Raw genomic sequence first — 24683 nt, 5'->3', positions numbered from 1 at the left:
TATTTAAACAAAAAAAAGAGAGAGAGGGAGTAGCTAGTAAACAGGGCTCTCTATTGCCTTTCTGTGCCTTTCTCTCTTAATGTCTGTTTCATCCTCATCCATACACTGGAAAAAGAGGAAAGGAAAGGAAAACACACTGACAGCATGCCTATGTACCATAAGCGTTCAAAAGTTTTCTCACCATGGCCGCACAACAACAGTTCCAGTTAGACAAGACTGTTATTACTACTATTCCTGTTTCAACAGAGAATTTGACCAACTTGATCCAGGGCCACATATTCTGAGAGGCAAAAATTGGGCTTGCAACCTGATTCTATATCCCTAATATCCAGCACTACATCAACAGTTGACAACTGACTCACTTCAGTGAGAATAAAATTCCTAATACAGCATTTGCATTTTTATAGCTTCACTGATATATATTCACATACCATAAAATTCACCCATTTAAAGTGTACAGTTCAGAGCCAGCCCTGACGGTCTAGTGGTTAAAGGTCAGCGCACTCCACTTTGTGGTGGCCGGGGTTTGGTTTCCAGGCGTGGAACCACACCACTTGTCTGTCAGCAGCCGCACTGTGGCGGTAGCTCACACAGAAGAACTAAAAGGACTTACACATAATATACAATTATGTACTGGGGATTTGGGGAGGAAAAAAAAAAAAATTAAAAAAAAGTTTAAAAATAAATCAAGGGCTGGCCCTGTGGCTTAGCGGTTAAGTGCGCGCGTTCCGCTGCTGGCAGCCTGGGTTCGGATCCCAGGCGCGCACCGATGCATTGCTTCTCCGGCCATGCTGAGGCCACGTCCCACATACATCAACTAGAAGGATGTGCAGCTATGACATACAACTATCTACTGGGGCTTTGGGGTAAAAAATAAATTAAAAAAAAATAAAAATAAATAAATAAATAAAATAAAAATAAATCAAGTGTACAGCTCAGTAGTTTAGTATATTCCCAGAGATATGAAACCATCATCACAATCAAATTTTACATTTTCAACACCCAGGAAGAAATCCCAAACACATTAGCAGTCACTCCCCACTCCTATTCCCCCACTCCCCTCCAGCCTCTTTCTCTGGCTTCTTTCACTTAGCATAACGTTTTCCAAGTTCATCCATGTATAGCATGTATTAGTACTTCATTCTTTATTACCGCCAAATAATATTCCATTGCAAGGATACACTGCATTTTGTTTATCCATTCATCAGTTGATGGACATCTGGGTTGTTTCCACTTCTTGGCTATTAAGAATAATGCTGCTATGAAGACTTGTGTACAAGTTTTTGTATGGACATGTGTTTTCCTTCAGTATTTGCATTTTCAAAGTGTTTTCACAACATTCTCTCCTTTGCATCTTGTAACTACTTCATTTTGTGATGGAGAAAACTGAGGCTGGGAGCAGTTAAGTAATTTTATCACTCATTGCTGGGTAACCCTCAGTGAACCTGCAGTAAATCCACTCCTTCTGGCTGAAGACCTGCTCATTCCATAACACCACACTGCTTTGTCTCCTCTGCAAGGAATATCAAGCAAAAGTGTGCAGATGAGAAAAAAACATTTTTTTAGGTACAGAGCTCCCTAAATCACTCTCAGTAAAGTCAACCCATAAGGCAAATCTAAATTAAGTCTTTCAGAGTAAGAGAAGGGAAGAACAAAGTGTTCAGGACAGGATATTCTAAAGGTCCCTCCCAAGTGATGGCCTTCTCCCCATGGAAACATTGAAAGCTGCTTTCCAGGGTGCTACAGAGGTACACATGGACTCAACGTCTACTGTACCCTATCCATGAGGTCAGTCCAATACTAGTACTGCAGGCACCTGCAGGCTTGATCCCGAACATCAGCCCCACATAACAGAGCTCCCAAGGCCTCGATGCAGAACTAATTTGTTCTGATACAGGTGAAAATATTTTGGAGCATACATTGCTATGGTTAATTGTATAAACCCCCTTTCCCAACTCCTAAAACAGTTCCTAGCCTTATAATATTTCTGGTAATAGAGTTCAGAAATATGGTTAATAATTATATTATGGTAATACATAACAGCCATTTACTGACAGCTTACTAGGTACCTTTTATGCATTAACTCATTTAATCCTCACAATAACTGTCTAAGATAGGTACTACTTTTTTTTTTTTTTTTTTTTTTTTTTTTTTGTGAGGAGATCAGCCCTGAGCTAACATCCGCCAATCCTCCTGTTTTTTTTGCTGAGGAAGACGGCCCTGGGCTAACATCGGTGCCCATCTTCCTCCACTTTATATGGGACGCCGCCACAGCATGGCTTACCAAGCAGTGCGTCGGTGCGCGCCCGGGATCCGAACCAGCGAACCCCGGGCCGCCGCAGCGGAGCACGCGCACTTAACCGCTTGCACCACCGGGCCGGCCCCGAGATAGGTACTACTTTTAACTCCATGCTACATGTAAACACTTTCTTATGAGGGGAAAATATACAGTTGGTGGGAGTATAAATTGGTATAACTTCTTAGGAGGATAATTTGGAAACAGCTATGGAAGCTATAAGTACAAATATCCTTGGACCAGGTAATTTCACTTTTGAGAATATATCTACCGATAGACTCATAGTACCCAAAGATGGAGATGCAAAAATATTAACTGAAACAGTTTATAACAGTAAAAACCTGGAAATGAATACCCATCAATACAGTAGTGATTAAATAAATTATAGTATATCTGTAAAAGGAAAGTTAAAGAGAGTGAAATAGAGGGGCCAGCCCCAGTGACCTAGTGGTTAAGTTCAGCATACTCTGCTTCGGCGGCTCAGCTTCAGTTCCTGGGCGTGGGCCTACACTGCTCTGTTAGCAGCCGTGCTGTGCTCTGCTGGTGGCCCACATACTAAAAAATAGAGGAAGACTGGCACAGATGTTAGCTCAGGGCAAATCTTTCTCAGTAAAAAAAAAAAAAAAACACGAGAGAGAGTGAAATAGATTTATGTGTGCTGAGCATTTTCCAAGATGTATTAAGGAAGAGCAAAATGAATGTTATTATGTATAACAATTTATTTATTTATTTTTATTTACTTATTTTGGCAAGGAAGAGTATCCCTAAGCTAACATCTGTTGCCAATCTTCCTCTTTTTGCTTGAGGAAGACTGTTGCTGAGATAACACCTGTGCCAATCTTCATCCACTTTGTAGGTGGGAAGCCGCCACAGCACGGCTTGATGAGCGGTGCGTAGGTCTGTGCCCAGGATCCAAACCCACGAACCCCGGGCCACTGAAGCAGAACACATGAACTTAACCCCTACACCACCAGGCCAGCCCCAACAATTCACTTTTTTTTTTTTTTTTTTTGTGAGGAGATCAGCCCTGTGCTAACATCTACCAATCCTCCTTTTTTTTTTTCCACTGAGGAAGACCGGCCCTGGGCTAAGATCCATGCCCATCTCCCTCCACTTTATATGGGATGCCACCACAGCATGGTTTGCCAGGCAGTGCGTCAGTGGGCACCCGGGATCCGAACCAGCAAACCCCGGGCCGCCGCAGTGGAGCGCGCGCACTTAACTGCTTGCACCCCTGGGCTGGCCCCCAACAACTTACTTTTTAATTTTATTTATTTATTTTTTCCCCCAAAGCCCCAGTAGATAGTTGTATGTCATAGTTGCACATCCTTCTAGTTGCTGTATGTGGGACGCGGCCTCAGCATGGCCGGAGAAGCGGTGCGTCAGTGCGCGCCCGGGATCCGAACCCGGGCCGCCAGCAGCGGAGCGCACGCACTTAACCGCTAAGCCATGGGGCCAGCCCAACAATTTACTTTTTAAAGGAGGTATACATATACACCACCACTCTGGCTGTGTGCTCTTGGGCAAGTTACTTAACCTGTCTCACAGCTTCATTATCTGAAAAATGGGATAACAACAATACTTCCCACATAGTGCTCATTAAAATTACCTGCAGCTATTACTACAATTTAATGATTACTTAATTATAACACTACTAATGATAACCATAATTTTACTATTGTTATTAGATGGGCTCCAAAAAAAAAAATCAATTTCATACTTATACTACCCAGTGTCAGGCATTAGGCAGGTATAGGGAAACTGAGGCAAACACCACCTGCTCTACTTCCTCACCTCACTCACAGCCCATGAGGGTTTTCTTTTCCAGACACCTAGCCTACATGGCCTGCCCCCTTCAGCACTTGCCACCAACAGGCAACAAGAAACCACATGCAGTGAGATGGGTCTCCACTGTCCAAATGCTTTCCCCCAGGTACAAACAGATTTGATCTCTGATCAAACATCACCTCCTCAGAGAAGCCTACCTCATTCCCCCATCAAAAATAGATCGTTGCTGCCATCATTCTCTATGCCCTTATCCTGCCTCCACAGTCTTCACAGTAGTTATTACTACCTGACGTTTCTTTATTACCTATCTCGTTTTAGAATAGAAGTTCCCAAGAGAGGGGGGAATGTGTCTCACTCCCTGAGTGTCTCAATCCCTGCTCTGTCCATTGTGCCTAAAACAGTACTTAGCATGTAACGGGTGCTCAATAAATATATATAAAGAGATGAGACTGACATGCAAGTTAATAAAAGCTATAGAATGAAAAATATGCTTGCAAAACAACATATTTTTAAATTATTGTTGTCATTTTATCCTGGCAGAGCAGGTTCTCAAGATACTGTTCAGTTAAAAGTATTCCAGAGATTCTAGTCCTACTATACTTAAAATGCCTTTTTTTCCCTATATAGCACAAACTCATAGAAAGCCTTGTCAAAATATGCTCAACACTTTTAAAGTTAACAGGTATCAGAACCAATGTTATACATTAGTCATAATAATTGTTTAAAAGGTACTACTTCTGGAATAAATAAGCTCAAAGAGCAAAGTGAATTAAACTTGCTCCCGTTCATTCCTTCCAACTCAAGTTTCCTGCATGTAGAAGGTCAGAACAAGCATTAACGATTAAACAGTTTTGTTAAAGTTTAATAGTATCCTGTGTTAAGACTCCTGACTATTTTAAGGAACCATGAGATAGCCAGTAGGCACTGAACAAACTAAGGGGGACACTAGTATATTTAATCTGTTACTAACCAAATCTTAGATTCTTTTTGTAAAACCTTAGAAGATAGGGAATCCAAAAAAAGACATCCCTTCTACTTGCCTAAATAACCTGCCAAAGCATGAGAGAAAATAAAAACAAAAAGACCTATAGGATTCACAGGTAACTGCGTTTTTTTTAATGACTTTAGATTCTCAAGGAGACTAGGAATTTAATTTACGTAAAAAGAAAAAGAAAATGTTGCCATTCACCATCTCCAACACATGAAAAATTTTAAAGTCCTGTTGCTAATGTAACAGAACAAAGTTCAAGAATATTTAAGAATAAATAATGATTCAGAACCCAACAATGTAAAATTTACAATGTCTGCCATCCAATAAAAAATTATCCTACAAGCAATGAAGCAGGAAAATATGACTCATATTGAGAAGACAAATCAATTAAAACCAATCCAGAACTGAAAGAGAAGTTAAAATTAGTAGACTAGATCATTAAAACAGTTAGTACAACTGTATTCTATATGTTCAAAATCTCAAGTAGAAATATGGAAGATATAAAAAACATAAAAATTTAACTTCTCAAAATGAAAGCTACAATGTGTAAGATGAAAAATAACCCTGAACAAGATTAAGGGCAGATTAAACACTGCAGTAAAAAGATTAGAGAATTTGAAGATACAGAAATAAAAACTACCCAAAACAAAACATACAGAGAAAAGACAATCTAATACATGAACACATCATCAATGAGGTGTGGAACGATTTTAAACAGTCTAACATGCACGGAATTGGAGTCCTCAAAGGAGAGGACATGAAGAAGGAATAGAAAAAAAAATGTGAAAAAATGACAGCCAAAACTTTCCCAAACTTGATGAATACTATACAACCACAAATCCATAAAAGAAGCTCAACAAAACCCAAGCACAAGAAACATGAAGAAAACTATGGTACACAAAGACACATCAAAATAAAATTGCTCAGGGGCCAGCCCCTGGCATAGTGGTTAAGTTGGGCCAGGTTCCGAGAGCCCAGGTTCAGCTCCCGAGCAGAGACCTACACCATTCGTCAGCAGCCATGCTATGGCAGCAACCCACATACAAAACAGAGAAAGGCTGGCATGGATGTTAGCTCAGGGCAAATCTTCCTCAGCAAAAAAAATTAAAAATAAAAATAAATAAAATTGCTCAGAACGAGAGATATGGAAAATGTTAAAAGCAGCCCGAGAAAAAGCACGTTATGTAGAGGAACAAACATAAGGATGACCTCAGATTTCTTGTAGGAAATGAGGCAAGCAAGAAGACAGTGAAGCAACATCTTGAAAGTAAAGACTAAAAGATTTTAGCCCCAAGGTACTGAATTGCAAGCATTAAATTTTCTTAAACACTATCATCTCATTTGGCCAAATTAGAAGTAATATATTTAGCACCTGCTTTTTTAGTACCTTTTACACCCAAAAGGCATGAAACAAATAACTGTTGGGAGTGCATTTAGGAGAAGTTAATGCATCTACTCCTCTCTCCTTTTTTGCCCCCAAGTATATTCTAAATTTCATAACCACACTTGAGCAGCATCTATTGCTTACAAAGTACTTTTTCATTTAATCTTCGTACGAACTCTCTGAAGTAGATGAGAAAGATATTATCATACCCACTATATAAATGAGGACCCCAAAGTTCAGAAAAAGGGAACTGATTTGCCCAAGGATATGAGGTAGGGGAAGTGGTGGAGGTGAAGGTAGGAAAAGGGCCTACCATTTCTTAGGTTCTTCCTCTGGGCCAGGTATAATGTTAGCCAGTTCACTTAAACAAGATTAAGTTGGGAAAGAAAGTTGCACAACTAGGTGTAATCAGGTATTTCTAACTATAAGTAGCCCCTTCTAGTAAACCACAACTGAAATATATTAAACTAAAAAAAAAACATAAAATACAAAAATTCATTCTGGGGTGACAGCATCAGCAAAGCTTTCCCCCTTAGACTCTCCCCACTAAGATACAACAAAAAGGACATTCATGTACCAACAGAGGACAATCACACAACACAAAAGACATCTGAGAGACCCAACTGAAGGTGGAGCCTTACAACTGAAGGTGGAGGTGCTGGTACCCCCCAGAGGAAATGGAAGGAGGTAAGGAAAACTCCTCTCCTTCCCCAGTGACAGTGACCCTAGGACCAGGACATTGTGGCTCTCTGAGAGAGAGGAAGGAGGGGGCAGTCTTCTGCGAGAAAACTATCGCTCTCCAAGTTTTCTCACAGCCTGAGGGAAATTCCCATATGGAGGGGACTGGACGGTTGCAGGGGTGCCTTCATCAAACTAGCACCCCAGGAGAGCAGATAGCAAGGGAAGAGTGAGAAGCCCCCAGGATCGGGTAGGCAAAAGAAAGAGCCCCTCCCCCCACCCAGAGCACCAGCACAGCCAGTTGGCCAGAGTGCTCGCAGATCATGGTGTGCTCAGAATACACAGCTCTTGACCACCATCCAGTGATGGCAGGTGCAAGTTGCAACCAGGTATTTCCAGAATGAGGAAGAATAAGACCACGTCCTCAAGCAATCTGCAAAAATATATTAAACGCCCAGACGGAAAATGACAAGCACCCAGAAATCAGTCCTGAAAGCACAGAAATTTATAACCTAAAGGACAAAGAATTCAAAACTGCTATCATAAAAAAGCTCAATGAGCTACAAGAAAACACAGATAGACAATTCAATGAAATCAGCAACTTCTTCACAAAATGGATTGAAACTATAAAGAAAAACCAATCAGAAATGTTGGAGATGAAAAACACAATGGAGGAGATAAAAAAAAAATCTAAAATCTTTAAAGAACAGAGCTGACAATATGAAGGAAAGAATTAGCAACCTAGAGGATAGGAATGCAGAAATGCTCCAGATGGACGAGGAGAGGGAACTAAGACTAAAAAGAAATTAAGAAATTCTCTGAGAAATATCCGACTCAATTAGGAAATGCAACATAAGGATTACAGGTATTCCAGAGAGAGAAAAGAGGCAAAAAGGAGCAGAGAGCTTGCTCAAAGAAATAACAGCTGAGAACTTCCCAAACCTGGGGAAGGAGCTGGAAATACCAGTAAATGAAGTCAACAGATCTCCTAAATATATCAACATGAAATGACCCTCTCCAAGGCATATAGTAGTAAAGCTGGCAAAAGTCAATGCCAAAGAAAAAACATTAAGGGCAGCAAGACAAAAAAAAATAAATTACAAAGGAATTCCTATCAGGCTCTCAGCCAATTTCTCAGCAGGAACCTTACAAGCTAAGAGAGAGTGGAATGATATATTCAACATTCTGAAAGACAAAACCTTTCAGCCAAGAATACTCTATCCAGTGAAAATATCCTTCAGATATGATGGAGAAATAATAACTATCCCAGATAAACAAAAGCTAAGGCAGTTCATTGCCACAAGACCCCCACTACAAGAAATGCTCAAGAAGGCCTTCATGCCTGAAAAAAAAAAAGAGAGAATGGGGATACAAGGCTTTGAGCAAGGAGAAAAGTAGGTGGACAAAATCAGAAAAATTGTAGCTCTCTATCAGAATAGATTAGCAAACAATTATAACACCAAAGATTAAGGGAAAGAAAACACCAAAAATAAATATAACCTCATCACTTTAAACACAAACTCACAACATAAGATGGAATAAGTTGTGACAATAATAACTTAGAAGGGGAGGAGGAAAGGGATGGAATCGACTTAGTCTAAGGAAATCAGAGGCCATCAGAAAATGGACTATCTCATCTGTGAGATTTCTTTATACAAACCTCATAGTAACCATTAAACAAATAATTAGAATAGAGACACATACAATAAATAAAGAGAAAATTAAGAAAACCATCATACAGAACTACCAAACTGAAATGGTAGTGTGAAACACATGGGATGAGAAACAAAGGTAATGCAAAAGAGCTGTAAAATGAGCAATAAAATAGCAACATTAAGCCCTCATCTATCAATAATCACTCTAAATGTAAATGGATTGAATTCTCCAATCGAAAGACACAGAGTGGCAGGATGGATTAAAAAACAAGATCCAACAATATGCTGCCTCCAGCAAACAACATACCTCAGGTCTAAAGACAAACACAGGCTTAGACTGAAAGGATGGAAGACAACACTCCAAGCTAACGGCAAACAAAAGAAAGCAGGTGTGGGGGCCGGCCCCATGGCGTAGCGGTTGAGTACACGCGCTCTGCTGCTGGCGGCCAGGGTTCAGATCCCGGGCGCGCACCGACGCACCACTTGTCAGGCCATGTTGTGGCAGTGTCCCATATAAAGTGAAGGAAGATCGACACGGATGTTAGCTCAGGGCCAGTCTTTCTCAGCAAAAAGAGGAGGATTGGCGTGGATGTTAGCTCAAGGCTGATCTTCCTCACAAAAAAAAAAGAAAAAAAGAAAGCAGGTGTAGCCATACTTATATCAGACAAAACAGACTTCAAGATAAAACAGGTAATGAGAGACTAAGAGGGGCAATATATAATGATAAAAGGGACACTCCACCAAGAAGACATATCACTTATAAATATATATGCACCCAACACAAGAGCACCAAAGTACCTAAAGCAACTATTAACAAACCTAAAAGGAGATATTAACAACACCACAATAATAATAGAGGATCTTAAACACCCCACTTACATCAATGGATACATCATCCAGACAGAAAGTCAATAGGGAAACAGTGGACTTAAACAAAAAACTAGACGAGATGGACTTAACAGATATATTTAGAGCACTCCATCCAAACACAATAGATTACACGTTATTCTCAAGCACGCATGGAACATTCTCAAGGATAGACCATATGCTGGGAAACAAGGCAAGCCTCTATAAATTTAAAAACAGTAAAATCAGAACAAGCATCTTTTCTGACCATAATGCTATGAAACTAGAAATCTACTACAAGAAAAAAATTGGGAAAGTGACAAAGATGCGGAGACTAAACAACATGCTACTAACAACCAATGGGTCATTGAAGACCCTAAAGGAAAAATCAAAAAATATCTGGAGACAAATGAAAATGAAAATACACCATACCAACTCATATGGGATGCAGCAAAAGCAGTCCTGAGAGGGAAACCCATAGCAATACAGGCCCACCTTAACAAAAAAGAAAAATCCCAAATAAGCAACCTTAAATTACACCTAACAGAATTAGAAAAAGAAGAACCAACAAAGCCCAAAGTCAGCAGAAGGAGGGAAATAATAAAAATTAGAGCAGAAATAAATGAAATTGAAACCAAAAAAACAGTAGAAAGGATCAATGAAACAAAGAGCTGGTTCTTTGAGAAGATAAACAAAAATTGGCAAACCCTTAGCAAGACTCACTAAGAAAAAAAGTGAGAAGGCTCAAATAAATAAAATTAGAAATGAAAGAGGAGAAATTACAAGAGATACCACAGAAATACAAAAGATTATAAGAGAATACTATGAAAAACTATGCCAACAAACTGGACAATCTAGAAGGAATGGATAAATTCTCAGACTCATACAACCTCCCAAAACTGAATCAAGAAGAAATAGAGAATCTGAATAGACCAATCACAAGTAAAGAGACTGAAAGAGTAATCAAAAACCTCCCAAAAAGTGAAAGTCCAGGACCAGATGGCTTCTATGAAGAATTTTACCCAACATTCAAAGAAGATTTAATACCTGTCCTTCTCAAACTATTCCCAAAAATAGAAGATGGAACACTTCCTAACACATTCTACGAGGCCAACATCACCCTGATCCCAAAGACGGACAAAGACAATACAAAGAAGGAAAATTACAGGCCAATATTGCTGATGAACACAGATGCAAAAATCCTCAACAAAATATTGGCCAACCGAATATAGCTATATATTAAAAAGATCACACACCATGATCAGGTGGGATTTGTACGAGGGACACGGGGATGGTTCAACATCCGCAAATCAATGAACACGATACACCACATTAACAGAACGAGGAATGAAAACCACATGATCATCTCAATAGATGCAGAGAAAGCATTTGACAATATACTGCATCCATTTATGATAAAAACTCTCAACAAAATGGGTATAGAAGGAAAGTACCTCAACATAATAAAGGCCATATGTGACAAACCCACAGCCAACATCATACTCAACAGAGAAAAATTGAAAGCCATTCCTCTGAAAACAGGAATAAGACAAGGGTGCCCACTCTTGCCACTCTTATTCAACACAGTACTGGAGGTTTTGGCCAGAGCAATTAGGCAAGAAAAAGGAATAAGAGGTATCTAAACAGGCAATGAAGAAGTGAAATTCTTGCTGTTTGCAAACAACATGATTTTCTATATAGAAAATCCTAGAGAATCCATCAGAAAACTATTAGAAATAATCAACGACTACAGGAGAGTTGCAGAGTACAAAATCAACTTAAAAAAGTCAGTTGTATTTCTATACTCTAATAACGAACTAACAGACAACTCAAGAAGACAATCCCATGTATGATCGCAACAAAAAGAATAAAATATCTAGGAATAAATCTAACCAAGGAGGTGCAAGACCTATACAATGAAAACTATAAGACATTATCAAAAGAAATGGATGATGACATAAAGAAATGGAAAGCTATCCCATGCACATGTATTGAAGAATAAACATAGTTAAAAAATATCCATACTACCTAAAGCAATCTACAGATTCAATGCAATCCCAATCAGAATCCCAATGACATTCTTCATGGAAATAGAACAAAGAATACTAAAATTCACATGGGGCAACAAAAGACCCCAAATAGCTAAATCAATACTAAGAAAAAGGGCTGGCCCCGTGGCTTAGCAGTTAAGTGCGCACGCTCCGCTACTGGTGGCCCGGGTTCAGATCCCAGGCACACACCAACGCACCGCTTCTCCGGCCATGCTGAGGCCACGTCCCACATACAGCAACTAGAAGGATGTGCAACTATGACATACAACTATCTACTGGGGCTTTGAGGCGGGGGAAGGAGGAGGATTGGCAATAGATGTTAGCTCAGAGCCGGTCTTCCTCAGCAAAAAGAGGAGGATTAACACGGATGTTAGCTCAGGGCTGATCTTCCTCACAAAAAAAATAAAAAAATACTAAGAAAAAAGAACAAAGCCGGAGGCATCACAATCCCTGACTTCAAAATACACTACAAAGCTATAATAATTAAAACAGCATAGTACTGGTACAAAAACAGACACACAAATCAATGGAAAAGAACTGAAAGCCCAGAAATAAAGCCACACATCTACGGACAGCTAATCTTCGACAAAGGAGCTAAGAACATACAATGGAGAAAGGGAAGTCTCTTCAACAAATGGTGCTGGGAAAACTGGACGGCCACATGCGAAAGAATGAAAATAGACTATTTTCTTTCACCACACACAAAAATTAACTCAAAATGGATCAAAGACTTGACGGTAAGACCTGAAACCATAAAACTCTTGGAAGAAAACACAGGCAGTACACTCTTTGACTTCGGTCATAGAGGCATCTTTTCGAATTCCATGTCTACTCGGACAAAGGAAACAAAAGAAAAAATAAACACGTGGGATTTCATCAGATTAAAGAGCTTCTGCAAGGCAAAGAAAACCAGGATCAAAATGAAAAGACAACCCGCCAGCTAGGAGAAGATATTTGCAAATCATATATCCAACAAGGGGTTAATCTTCATAATATATAAAGAACTCACACAACTGAACAACAAAAAAACAAACAACTCAATCAAAAAATGGGCAGAGGACATGAACAGACATTTTTCCAAGGCAGATATACAGATGGCCAATAGGCACATGAAAAGATGTTCAACATCACTAATCATCAGGGAAATGCAAATCAAAACTACACTAAACTATCACCTTACACCTGTGAAAATGGCTATAATCACCAAGACAAAAAATAACAAATGTTGGAGAGGTTGTGGAGAAAAGGGAACCCTCATTCACTGCTGGTGGGAATGCAAACTGGTGCAGCCTCTATGGAAAGCAGTATGGAGATTCCTCAAAAATTTAAAAATAGGGCCGGCCCCGTGGTTTAACAGTTTAGTACGTGCGCTCCGCTACTGGCGGCCCGGGTTTGGATCCCGGGCACGCACTGATGCACCACTTCTCCAGCCATGCTGAGGCGGCGTCCCACATACAGCAACTATGACATACAACTATCTACTGGGGCTTTGGGGAGAAAAAGGGAAAAAACAGGAGGAGGCTTGGCAACAGAAGTCAGCTTAGGGCCGGTCTTTCTCAGCACAAAGAGGAAGATTGGCGGGGATGTTAGCTCAGGGCTGATCTTTCTCACCAAAAAAAATAAATAAAAAATAGAAATACTTTATGATCCAGCTATCCTACTACTCGGTTTTTATCCAAAGAACCTGAAATCAACAATCCAAAGAGGCTTATGCACCCCTATGTTCAATGTAGCATTATTCACTATAGCCAAGAAGTGGAAGTAACCCAAGTGTCCCTTGACAGATGATGGGATAAAGAAGATGTGGTTTATATATATAACAGAATACTACTCAGCCATAAAAAAAAGACAAAATCGTCCCATTTGCAACAACATGGATGGACCTGTAGGGTATAATGCTACGCGAAATAAGCCAGACAGAGAAAGACAAACACTGTATGACTTCACTCATATGTGGAAAATAAACTAACACACGGACAGAGAGAACAGTTTGGTGGTTACCAAGGGGAAGGGAGTTGAGGGGTGGGCACAAGGGGTGAAGGGGCGCATTTATATGGTGACTGACCAACAATAATGTACAACTAAAATTTCACAATGTTATAAACTATTATGACACCAATAAAAGAAAAATTCATTCTGGGATAGAACTAGAATAACGAAGTTGAAAATTCTACTCAAAGAAAAGTAAAGTAGATTTCTTAATAGAAAGAAATAGTCTCTATTTCATTTACTATAATGGTCAAGGCCCCCTACAATTGCCCTACAACCAATACAACATGGCATTTCAGAACAATGTTTCTTCTACACAGTCCCTTAATGTTGACCAAAGCATGATGCAACAAAAGAAAGTCCGCTGGCAGAAACAATTCAGTCCGGGAGGCAGATGTCTAATTTGATCCAATGATAAAATTTGGACTCTTTGGGCAGAAATCAGCAGATGATGGGCCCCCCAAGCCAAATCTAGCCCACTGTCTGTTTTTATGAGGGCCACAAGCTAAGATTGGTTCTGAAAGGTTGAAAAAAGACTAATATATGAAACAAATAATAAAATGATATGAAAATCAATTCAAATTTCAGCATCTATAAATAAGGTTGTATTGGAACAGTCATGCTATTTACATATCGTTTATGGCTGCTTTTGTGCAACAGCAGCAGAGCTGAGTAGCTGCAACAGAGATCATATAGCCCTTAAAGCCTAAAATATTTATTATCTGGCCCTTTACAGAAAGTTTGCCAACCAAGATTTAAGGGAATAGATGGGCCACACCACCTTTAATAATTTGCCATGAACATTATTCCCCACAACTAAGCTTTTAAAAAGTTAACTGAAGATCACTAATGCAACAAATATTTCTTAAGGCATTGTGCTATACTCAGGAAATACAAAGCATAGCTCCAGCATTCATGGGGAAGACCAAGACCAACAGTTATAATCAAGTGCTTAAAGTGTTAGGACTAAGGAAGTATACAGAAGGAACGCAGCACAGCCTGGTGGTTAAGAGCACCGTCTCTGGAGTCAGACACCCTTGGTTTGAAGCCCAGCTCCACCAACTCCTAACTGTGTGACGTAGGCAATCACTTAAACTCTCTTGGTTTTTTTCATTTGAAAAAGAAGATACTAGTGTCTACTTAATGGGATTGTTGTAAGGATTAACTGAGATAATACATAAAAGCACAATGCCTAGCACACAGCAAGTGTTTAAAAAGATGAAAAGTCAAGTTTATAAACTGGAGTTTAGAAATCTTATGCTGCCAATTAAAAACATACCCCTATTTTTCAACAGTCATTTAAACAGAGAGAAGGACAAATCTCAAAGGAAAGTCCAGAGGCACTTAACCACGACACATGCACCCAATGTGGATAGTAACCCCACCTTCACAGAATGGTGATCCTGGGTCCACTGCAACACTGGTTAAATGGGGGACCATTGTTCTAAGAGCAAGGCCATAAAACAATGGTTCTTAATCAGGGATGCCTTTGAATCACATGGCCCAAGGATGGGCTTCAGTAGCTCCAGGGGGGATCCCTGTGTGTGTTTGTTTAAGCCACTGCCATAAAACATGGCTACAAAAAATTTAGCCTAAAAAAACCTTCGATTTTCCTGCACAAAATTACATTTTTTCTTTACCCACTGTACTTAGCTTTCAAGGATAAGTTTACATTCTACCTTCTTTATGTAAGCTTTCTCTGAAGGTTTATGACCTTATGTTTTTAGCTATCATTTTCCCCAAGAATGTGACAAATTCACAAAGACTTAAAGCGACTGATCTTAAATCATTCATTCATTCCACAAATACTTATTGGGCACCTACTGTGTGCCAGGATTCATGCTCACAACACAGAAGGAAGCAAAACCAAGGTGTTATAATAGATAAGACTGCAGATACGGAAAGAGGCCAAACCCTGAAAGCCTGGTCCAGGAGCTCAGGATTTACGGGCCATGGAGAATCACTGAGAAGCTCTCAACAGGGAAGTGGCATGGTCTAGTCTACGATCAGAACTCATTCCATGGGGCCGGCCCCATGGCTTAGCGGTTAAGTGCGCGCGCTCCGCTGCCGGCAGCCTGGGTTCGGGTCCCAGGTGCGCACCAAAGCACCGCTCCTCTGGCCATGCTGAGGCCGTATCCCACATACAGCAACTAGAAGGATGTGCAGCTATGACAGACAACTATCTACTGGGGCTTTGGGGAAAAAATAAATAAATAAAATCTTTAAAAAAAAAAAAAGAACTCATTCCATGGGCCAGCTCCGGGGCTTAGTGGTTAAGTGCGCGTGCTCCACTGTTGGCGGCCCGGGTTCAGATCCCAGGCGCGCACCAACGCACCGCTTCTCCGGCCATGCTGAGGCCGCGTCCCACATACATCAACTAGAAGGCTGTGCAGCTATGACATACAACTATCTACTGGGGCTTTGGGGGAAAAATAAATAAATAAAATTAAAAAAAAAAAAAAAGAAAGAACTCATTCCAGCAAGAACACAGAGGGGCCAGCTTGAAAAAGATGGACAAACATGGTCTCTGCCTTTATGGAGTGTCATTCGTGTAGAAGAGAAAACAAGAGTAAACAGATAAATCACTAAAATTGAAGGACACAAGAAGTGCCTAAGTTAGTGAATAACAAGGAAATCCTACTTTAAGAGGGCAGTTAGGGAGGGTCTCTTTAAGGGACATCTAGGTGGAGGCCTAAAAGATGAGAAGGAGCTGGCCACGTAGAGTGGTGTAAAAGCGTTTATTCTAGGCACAGGGATCAATGTGCGACTCCCTAAATTGGAAAAAAGCTAGGCAGGTTCCAGGAACACCACTGTAAATACAGAATACACGAGCAAGTGGAAGAATGGCAGAAAGTGAGCTTGGAGATCATGGTAAGAAATTTGGATTTTGTTCTAAGTATAATGGGAAGTCACCGAGTTTTTCTGTTTTGTCCGTAAAATTACTTATTTTATTCTGAGTACATAATCCAATTACATGAATCAAAATTCAAAAAGTATATAAGGTTATACAGTGAAAAGTAAGTCTCCCTCTCACCCCTCTCCAACAGCTACACAGTTCCCTAGAGGCAACCACTTTATCAGTATTTGAAGGGTTTTAGCAAAATAGAACATGATCTAATTAATATTTTATGTAAATCACCCTGGCAGATGGGTGGAGAATGGATGGGAAGAATGGACTGAGGAAGGCCAGCTGGAGGCTACTGTAGTAGTCCAAGGGAGATATGACAGCCGCTGAAACCCAGGCGGTAATAGTGGAGATGAGACAGAAGGACTAATTCAAGATGTATTCTGAGGGTAGAATTGACAAAACTGATATTATCAAGACAGCATTAATGACTAGCACTACATGCACTGTTTTTCACACACTTAGAATGTACAGGTCTAATATTTTAGACTTTAAAGCTTAAATAGAGTTCAGCGAATATGTAGATAGATAAGGAGCGAGAGAAGAGGTAACAACAGAGAAAACAAATTACTAAAATGTAATGTTAACAATTTGATTAACAATAACAAACTTTCTATATCAATATGAATTAAATGATTTTATCTCAGAAATACCATTTCTGAAACCAACCCAAAACTGTATTACTGCAGTTGAAGGGCTGAAATGGCAGCTGTTTAAACAAAAAAAAGCGCAAAACTGAAATCTTTAATATCTGTACTGTTAACCACAGCATTACAGAGACGGCTAAAGTCTTCCCAATAGAATAGAATTTTGGAGTATGACATCACACTTATGTGAAGTATTTCGTTCCATTCTGATAATTTAAAATGTACCAAAAAATTCTCACCAAATCACAGTATAAGAAAAAAATGCCATTAATGGACAAGATTTTTGTGTTGAACGTTCATTAAAAAGCAGTCATATCTTCCTGAACAAAGTATGGTACAACCACATTAAGGAGCATAATGCAACTGAAAGAAGAAATGAGAATATGTCTATATTATACTACAGCACGGATGCCAAATGTTAAGTGAAAAAAGCATAGTGGGATTAGGGAAATGCAAATCAAAACTACAATGAGAAACCATCACACACATGAGGATGGCTACTATCAAAAAAAACAGAAAATAACCAGTGTCGATAAGGATGTGAAGAAATGGGAACTCTTGTGTTCTGTCGGTAGGAACGTAAAATGGTATAGCCACTGTGAAAAACAATATGGTGGTTACTCAAAATTTTTAAAACAGAACTACTATACAATCCAGCAATTCCATTTCAGGGTATATATCCAAAAGAATTGAAAACAGGGTCTCAAAGAGTTACCTGTACACCCATGTTCATAGCAGCATTATTCACAATAACTGAAATGTGGAAGCAATCCAAGTGTTCACTGACAGATGAATGGATAAGCAAAATGTGGAATATCCATACAATGGAATATTATTCAGCCTTAAAAAGGAAATTCTAATGCATGCTATAACACGGATGAACCTTGAGGACATTATGCTAAGTAGATAGGCCAGTCACAAAAAGACAATCACTGTATGATTCAACTCATATGAGGTAATTAGAGTAGTCAGAATCATAGAGACAGAAAGTAGAACTGTGATTGCCAGGGGCTGGGAGGAGTGCAGAATGGCGAGTTATTGTTTAATGGGTACAGGGTTTCAGTTCTACAAGAAAGGAATTACAGAGACGGATGGGTTATGGGGATGCATGGTGGTGACGGTGATACAACAATGTGCATGTATTTTAATACCACTGAAGTGTACACTTACAAATGGCTTAAGATGGTAAATTTTATGTTATGTATATTTTACCACAGTAAAAAAATTTTTTAAAAAATATACGGTGGTAGGGCCGGCCCCGTGGCTTAGCGGTTGGGTGTGCGCGCTCTGCTGCTGGCGGCCCGGGTTCAGATCCCGGGCACGCTCCGACGCGCCACTTCTCTGGCCATGCTGAGGCCGCGTCCCACATACAGCAACTAGAAGGATGTGCAGCTATGACATACAACTACCTACTGGGGCTTTGGGGGGAAAAATAAATAAATAAATAAAATTATTTAAAATATATATATATATATATGGTGGGAAAACATGTATAGTACACTACTATCTATCTAATAAAGAGGAAGTGTGAATGTAAACATAAAATTAAAAATTAAAAAGGTTAGGCATTCTACCAAATGGGAGAAAATATTTGCAAATCATATGTCTGATAAGGGGTTAATATCTGAAATATATAAAGAACTCATACAACTCAATAGCAAAAAAATAATGCGATTAAAAAAGGAGCAGAGGATCTGAATGGACATTTTTCCAAAGAAGACATACAGATGGCCAAGAGGTACACGAAAGGATGTTCAACATCACTAATCATCAGGGAAATGCAAATCAAAACCACGAGATATCACCTAGCACGTGTTAGAATGGCTAGCATCAAAAAAAGCAAGAAATAATAAGTGTTGGCAAGGATGTGGAGAAAAGGGAAACTTTGTGCACTGTTGGTGGGAATGTAAATTGGTGCAGCCACTATGGAAAACAGTACGCAGATTCCTCAAACAATTAAAAATAAGACTGCCATATGATCTAGCAATTCCACTTCTGGGTATTTATTCAAAGAAAACAAAAACACTAACTCAAAAAGATATATGCACCACTACGTTTATTGCAGCATTATTTACAATAGCCAAGATATGGAAACAACCTAAGTGTCCATCAATGGATGAATGGACAAAGAAAATGTGGTGTATATATATATATACAATGGAATATTATTCAGCCACAAAAAAAAAAAAAAAAAAAAGGAAATCCTGCCATTTGCAACATGGATGGACCTTGAGGGTATTATGCTAAGTGAAATGAGTCAGACAGAGAAAGACAAACACGTATGGTCTCACTTATATTGGGGGTGGGGGATGAGTGAAGGGGGTTAAAAAGTAAAAAAGGGAAAAAGGTTATCTGGGAAAAAGAAGGAATAGGGTGAAGAGGACAGGGACATAAAGAAGCAAGATTTCTTTGAATATATTTTGTTTTATATGTTTGGTTCTGAAAGCCTTTTAATATTTTACATAATTATAAAGCAAAATTAAATTTTAAAAAAACAATCCCTAGGGGCCGGCCTGGTGGCGCAAGCGGTTAAGTGCGCGCACTCCGCTGCTGCGGCCCAGCCCGGGGTTCACCGGTTGGGATCCCGGGCGCGCACCGACACACCGCTTGTTAAGCCATGCTGTGGCAGCGTTCCATATAAAGTAGAGGAAGATGGGCATGGATGTTAGCCCAGGGCCAGTCTTCCTCAACAAAAAAGAGGAGGACTGGCATTGGATGTTAGCTCAGGGCTAGTCCTCCTCCCCCCCCCAAAAAAAAAAAAAAAAGCAATCCCTAAATAGTGAAAGCAAAATAAAAAACAAAAGAACCAAACTATAGGGCCGGCCCCGTGGCTTAGCGGTTAAGTACGCACGCTCTGCTACTGGTGGCCCGGGTTCGGATCCCAGGCGCACACCGACGCACACCTGTCCGGCCATGCTGAGGCCACGTCCCACATATAGCAACTAGAAGGATGTGCAACTATGACATACAACTACCTCCTGGGCCTTTCGGGGGGGGGAAAAAAAAAGGAGGAGGATTTGCAATAGATGTTAGCTCAGGGCTGATCTTCCTCACAAAAAAAAAAAAAGAACCAAACTATACATCTGGTGGTGGCAAAATCATAAGAGTATTTTAAGTGACTTTAAAACAGTAATATGACTATATACCCCTAAAAGGATGCAAAAAATTTCTTAAACAGTTTTTATTAGTTGGTGGTAGTGTTCATATTATTTGTCTGAGACTGAGATGTGTACGGCGTGGGATAAAACAACGAGTAATTAGAATCAAAATGTTTGTCCTAGAAGAAAAAAAGATCCAGGTGTAGAAGAAGGTTAAAAAGAACTCTGCCATCTTGCTTTACAACTGGAAGTGTCAGTACCCTTGATCTGTACACTGAAAAGACCTAGACCTAATGGTCAACCTAGTAGCAATGAACAACCCCAGGGCCCAGATTGTGGTTACTAAATACTATTTTTCATTAAAAGAAACCAAGGGCCCTTGGAGAAATAGATTCCAGGGCTGGGACAGAAAATGTACAAGATGAGCCTGGTGCAGTTTGTCATACCAGAAAAGAAGAGCAATTAAAGACTATTAAGAGTTGTGTCTAAAGGATTTAGCAGCCAATTTGAACAGATTCCTATTGGACAAAGATGGGACAATCCAAGTATCAAAAAGATAATATCTATTTTAAATAGATATTAATAGTTTAAATCTATGAGTTCACAACAACACAAACATATACACAATCCACTGGCTACTTCTGGAGGATGCCCACTCATTATTTAGAAAACTAGTAAATAATGAAGAGGAAATAAGCATTTATCCTGCCTTTCCTAAAAGAGCCATAATTCAAGGCAACCAAATTATATAAGAGGGGAAATTTATCTTTATAGAGGTAGTCCAGGTAATAAATGATGAAGCTATAATTAAAATGTCATTTTTAAATGCCTAATGAAATAATGACTCTAAGGATTGGGCATCAAGGGCTGCTAACAAGAAGACTACTACTCATTATCTGCCTACTAACTATAAAGTCTTCTTGCCAAAAATAAATCAAACCGGAATCTGATTACACCTTTAGATCGAACTAAATGAGATTAAATTTACAGTAAATTCTGTGTAGTTAAACTACAATACAGAATAAAATCCAGACTATGTGTAACTCCATAGGACAAACTATCAAGTTTCAGCAACAAACAAGTTATAAGAGATAACAAAAGATAGAGGGGGAACCTATAGACTAAAACAAGTCACAACGTATATGAACATCATTTGGATCCTGATTCAAACGGTTAAAAAAATTATGAGGTAATCAAGAAAATTTTAATACTGGTTGGAATTTGAAGATAATAAGGAATTTTGTGATAGCAGTATTTGAGTTTATCTCCTTTAAAAGATGCATGTAGATATACAAACTGAAATATTTAACAGTTAAAATGATATAACATCTGGGTTTGGGGGGGTACAGATAAAGCAAGATCAGCTATGAGTTAGTATCTGTTGAAGCTGAATGAGGGTAACCTGTGTGAGAGAAAAACTAAATGTGTAAAAATAAATAAGTCAATTTAAACTCTAAGTTTCACATAATAAAAATGTCTTTTTAAAGTTAATTGTCAAAGTGTTAAAAAATTATGAGACGATCAGGGCTGGCCTGGTGGCAGGGGTTAAGTTCGGGGGTTCAGCTTCGGTGGTCCGGGGTTCACCAGTTCGGATCCTGGGCACGGACTTACTCACTGCTCATCAAGTCATGCCGAGGCTGCGTCCCACATAGATGAACTAGAAGGACCTACAACTAAGATATACAAATATGTACTGGGGCTTTGGCGGAGAGAAAAGAAAAAGAGGAAGACTGGCAACAGATGTTAGCTCAGGATCAATCTTCCTCTAAGAAAAAAATTATGAGATGATCAAGAAAATTTTAACACTAGTTGGATACTTGATTTAAGATTTTTTAAAGTACCTTTTAAAGCATTTCAGTGTTTACTTTTCTGATTCAATGCAAGGACTACTTGAAAGAATTAATTAAAAACTAATAATCATCTAAAGAAATAGTTTTTACGGTAAAATCAGTAACACAAAACTGAACACCAAACAAAACCTTACCAGTATCAGATAACGTCAGAGAGTTAAAGGAGAAAATGATCTGCTGTACAAATTATATTTTAAAAAGGAAACTATCCCACTTTTGGAGACTGGGTAGAATTTAGATTCATGTCATTCACTGAGCCCCTGTAACTAAAATCCAAACACACAACAAGCAGTACAACAAATCATACCACCTGTCCTGCTGTAAACCACATCAAAACTTTGAAAAGCAGTCCTGACTGCCAAAACCATCCACTTCCTTAAAAAACAACTTTACTATTCTAGTTCCCCCATAGTCAGAAGCAAAGGGGTACATTAAGATTTTGGACTTAAAAAAATAATTTTTACATGGCTGGCATTTGCCCATTAATTAAAGACTCCGATTTTTCACAATCCCCTCTCTGCCTGACATGCCCTCCCCTCTTTGGTACCAGCTGAACTCCTACCCACTCACTCCTGCTCGTTTTCGCTGGGGGCCTCTCCTGATGTGTTTTGCAAGAGACCGAGTGGACCTTTCAGCAGCCTATTTCCTATCCCCATTGAGATTTCAATCAATTTTTCACACGCAAAAAAATCTTTCTGTAATAACTTAGCACTGCATACAGCTATCAGCTATGTTTTTGGTCCTTGGGGATACGGCAATTGATTTATGTCATTTAAGCATAAAATCATATGGTCACACCACCAGCAGTTTCAGGTTAACCAAAATATTTATTTCAAGGTAGGTATGCATGAAGTGAACACAAATCACCTACAAAATATCTCGAGCCGTGAATTACACTAGCAAAAATAAAAGTAATTGTTAAATGCAGGGACCCTCTTACACCTCCCAAATAACGAAAAAGAAAGAAAGAAAAGAGAGGGAGGGGCGAGAACAGCTCCTTCTCTAATGAAGTTCCAGGACAACCTGATTACCATTCGTAGGCAGATTTGGCTTTTCTCTTTCGGCAGAAATTATCTTTTTTTTAAAAAAGAGAGCCGACAGGCAGGATCCGACGCCTGTGTCGGTCTGCGTCTCTACCAACCCTCGAGCCGTCAGCGCTCCGGGCCACGGACCAGGCGGCCCCGGGCACCATGCTGACCCAGCGTCCGGTCCGGGTCCTCCTTTTCCACACGGACCCCCGAAGCCCACCACCCAGCCCGGAAACGAGCTGCCCAGAGGCTCGCACGAGAAGCCCGTGTGGCGAAGGGTGTGCAGAGCGTCGTCCTCTGCACCCGGTCAAGGCCAAACAGCGGGGACCCTCCCAGCGCGGGCCCCCGCGCCCCCGCGCCGGACCCGAGATCCGCCAGCGCCCCACCCCCAGCACGGCCCCCGGCCCCCGCGCTGGCCCCTGCCTCGGCCCAACCTCCCGCGCCGCTCGGGCGCCGCTGCCGCAGGCCCCGCGGCCCGGCATGGAGCCCCTGGGCCGCTCCGCCGCGCTCCAGACCCCACTGCCACCCTGCGCGCGGGCCTCACCTCAGGGGCAAATCGCAGGCAGCGCGCAGGCTCCCAAGTCCGAGCGCGGCCGCCGCCCGTGGCCTCCTGCTCTGGCTCGGGCTCGGGCTCCGCCCCCTGTCCTCCGCGCGCACTCCAGCTCTCGGCCTCGGCCCGCCCGTCCTCTCCACCCCTAAGCTTTAACGCTGCCTCCGTCGCCCGAGCTGGGTGCGGCCGGCGGCGCTGCAGCCCAACAACACGCCACCCCATAGGCCAAGCCTGCGCCGCCCCGCCCATCAACGCGCCCTACTATTGGCTAGCTGCGGGGAGGGCGGGCGCCGAGGAGGCGGGGCCTGCCCCATGAGGGGAGGGACCTGCAAGGCGAGAGGTGGGGCCTGCGAGGGGTCTGCGCGGGTGGGGTCGCCGCCTGCGGCCACAGCCGTTCACTAAGACGCTCGTCTGTGCGGCTCCGCCCGCAGGCGGTGGAGGGGCGGCTGGGCGGCCGGATGGGCGCGGCGGGTGGCGCCCCACAGCCCTCATCGCTGGAGCAGGCAGGGTCGGCTGTGCCAGCGCCGCCCCCTCACCCGGAACCGCTGGTTCGCTCATTTTTTCTCGCTGTCCAGACTTGGGGAGGCTTCCTGCGAGCAGGTTCACCGGAAGCGCAGGAGGCCGTACTAAACGGTCCAGTCCCAGGCCTTTCACAGCTAGAGGGGCTGTCTGAGTCGGAGTGCCCTCCTCGCTCACTCCTCCAGCGGATGGACCCTGCCTCCGTGTGCCTGGCCCTGTGCTGGTCTCCGTCCAGAAGGCTCCAGCGGGCGGGCGGGGCTGACAGCCAGGGTGGGGTCAGGACTGCGGGCCCTGTGGACCCTGATAAGGCTCCACAGACACGGCGGCTGCCTGGTGCCCGGGGCCTGGCCTCCTGATGCTGGACGAACAAGCACCAGTCTCCTCCGCAGAATCGGGGAAGGAGTCTAG

The 24683-nt window shown here is 41.3% G+C and overlaps 1 protein-coding gene across 5 annotated transcripts in view; it reads right to left on the bottom strand.

The window, feature by feature from the left end:
- The window catches only part of ADD1 (adducin 1), a 94820-nt gene extending 70930 nt beyond the window's left edge, over positions 1-23890 (bottom strand). For 2 of the 5 annotated variants that reach the window (XM_058546611.1, XM_058546612.1), the window contains exon 1: positions 23751-23888. The gene's annotated coding sequence lies outside the window, so the exon portion shown is untranslated. Of the gene's footprint in view, positions 1-23750 lie in introns of all 5 variants that reach the window. The other 3 variants (XM_058546610.1, XM_058546607.1, XM_058546609.1) reach the window with 3 other exon arrangements.
- Between the last annotated feature and the right edge of the window lie 793 nt (positions 23891-24683).

The sequence above is a fragment of the Diceros bicornis genome, chromosome 8 (genome assembly GCF_020826845.1).
Source record: "Diceros bicornis minor isolate mBicDic1 chromosome 8, mDicBic1.mat.cur, whole genome shotgun sequence".
Lineage (NCBI taxonomy): Eukaryota > Metazoa > Chordata > Mammalia > Perissodactyla > Rhinocerotidae > Diceros > Diceros bicornis.
This window is presented reverse-complemented; position numbering and strand designations above follow the sequence as displayed.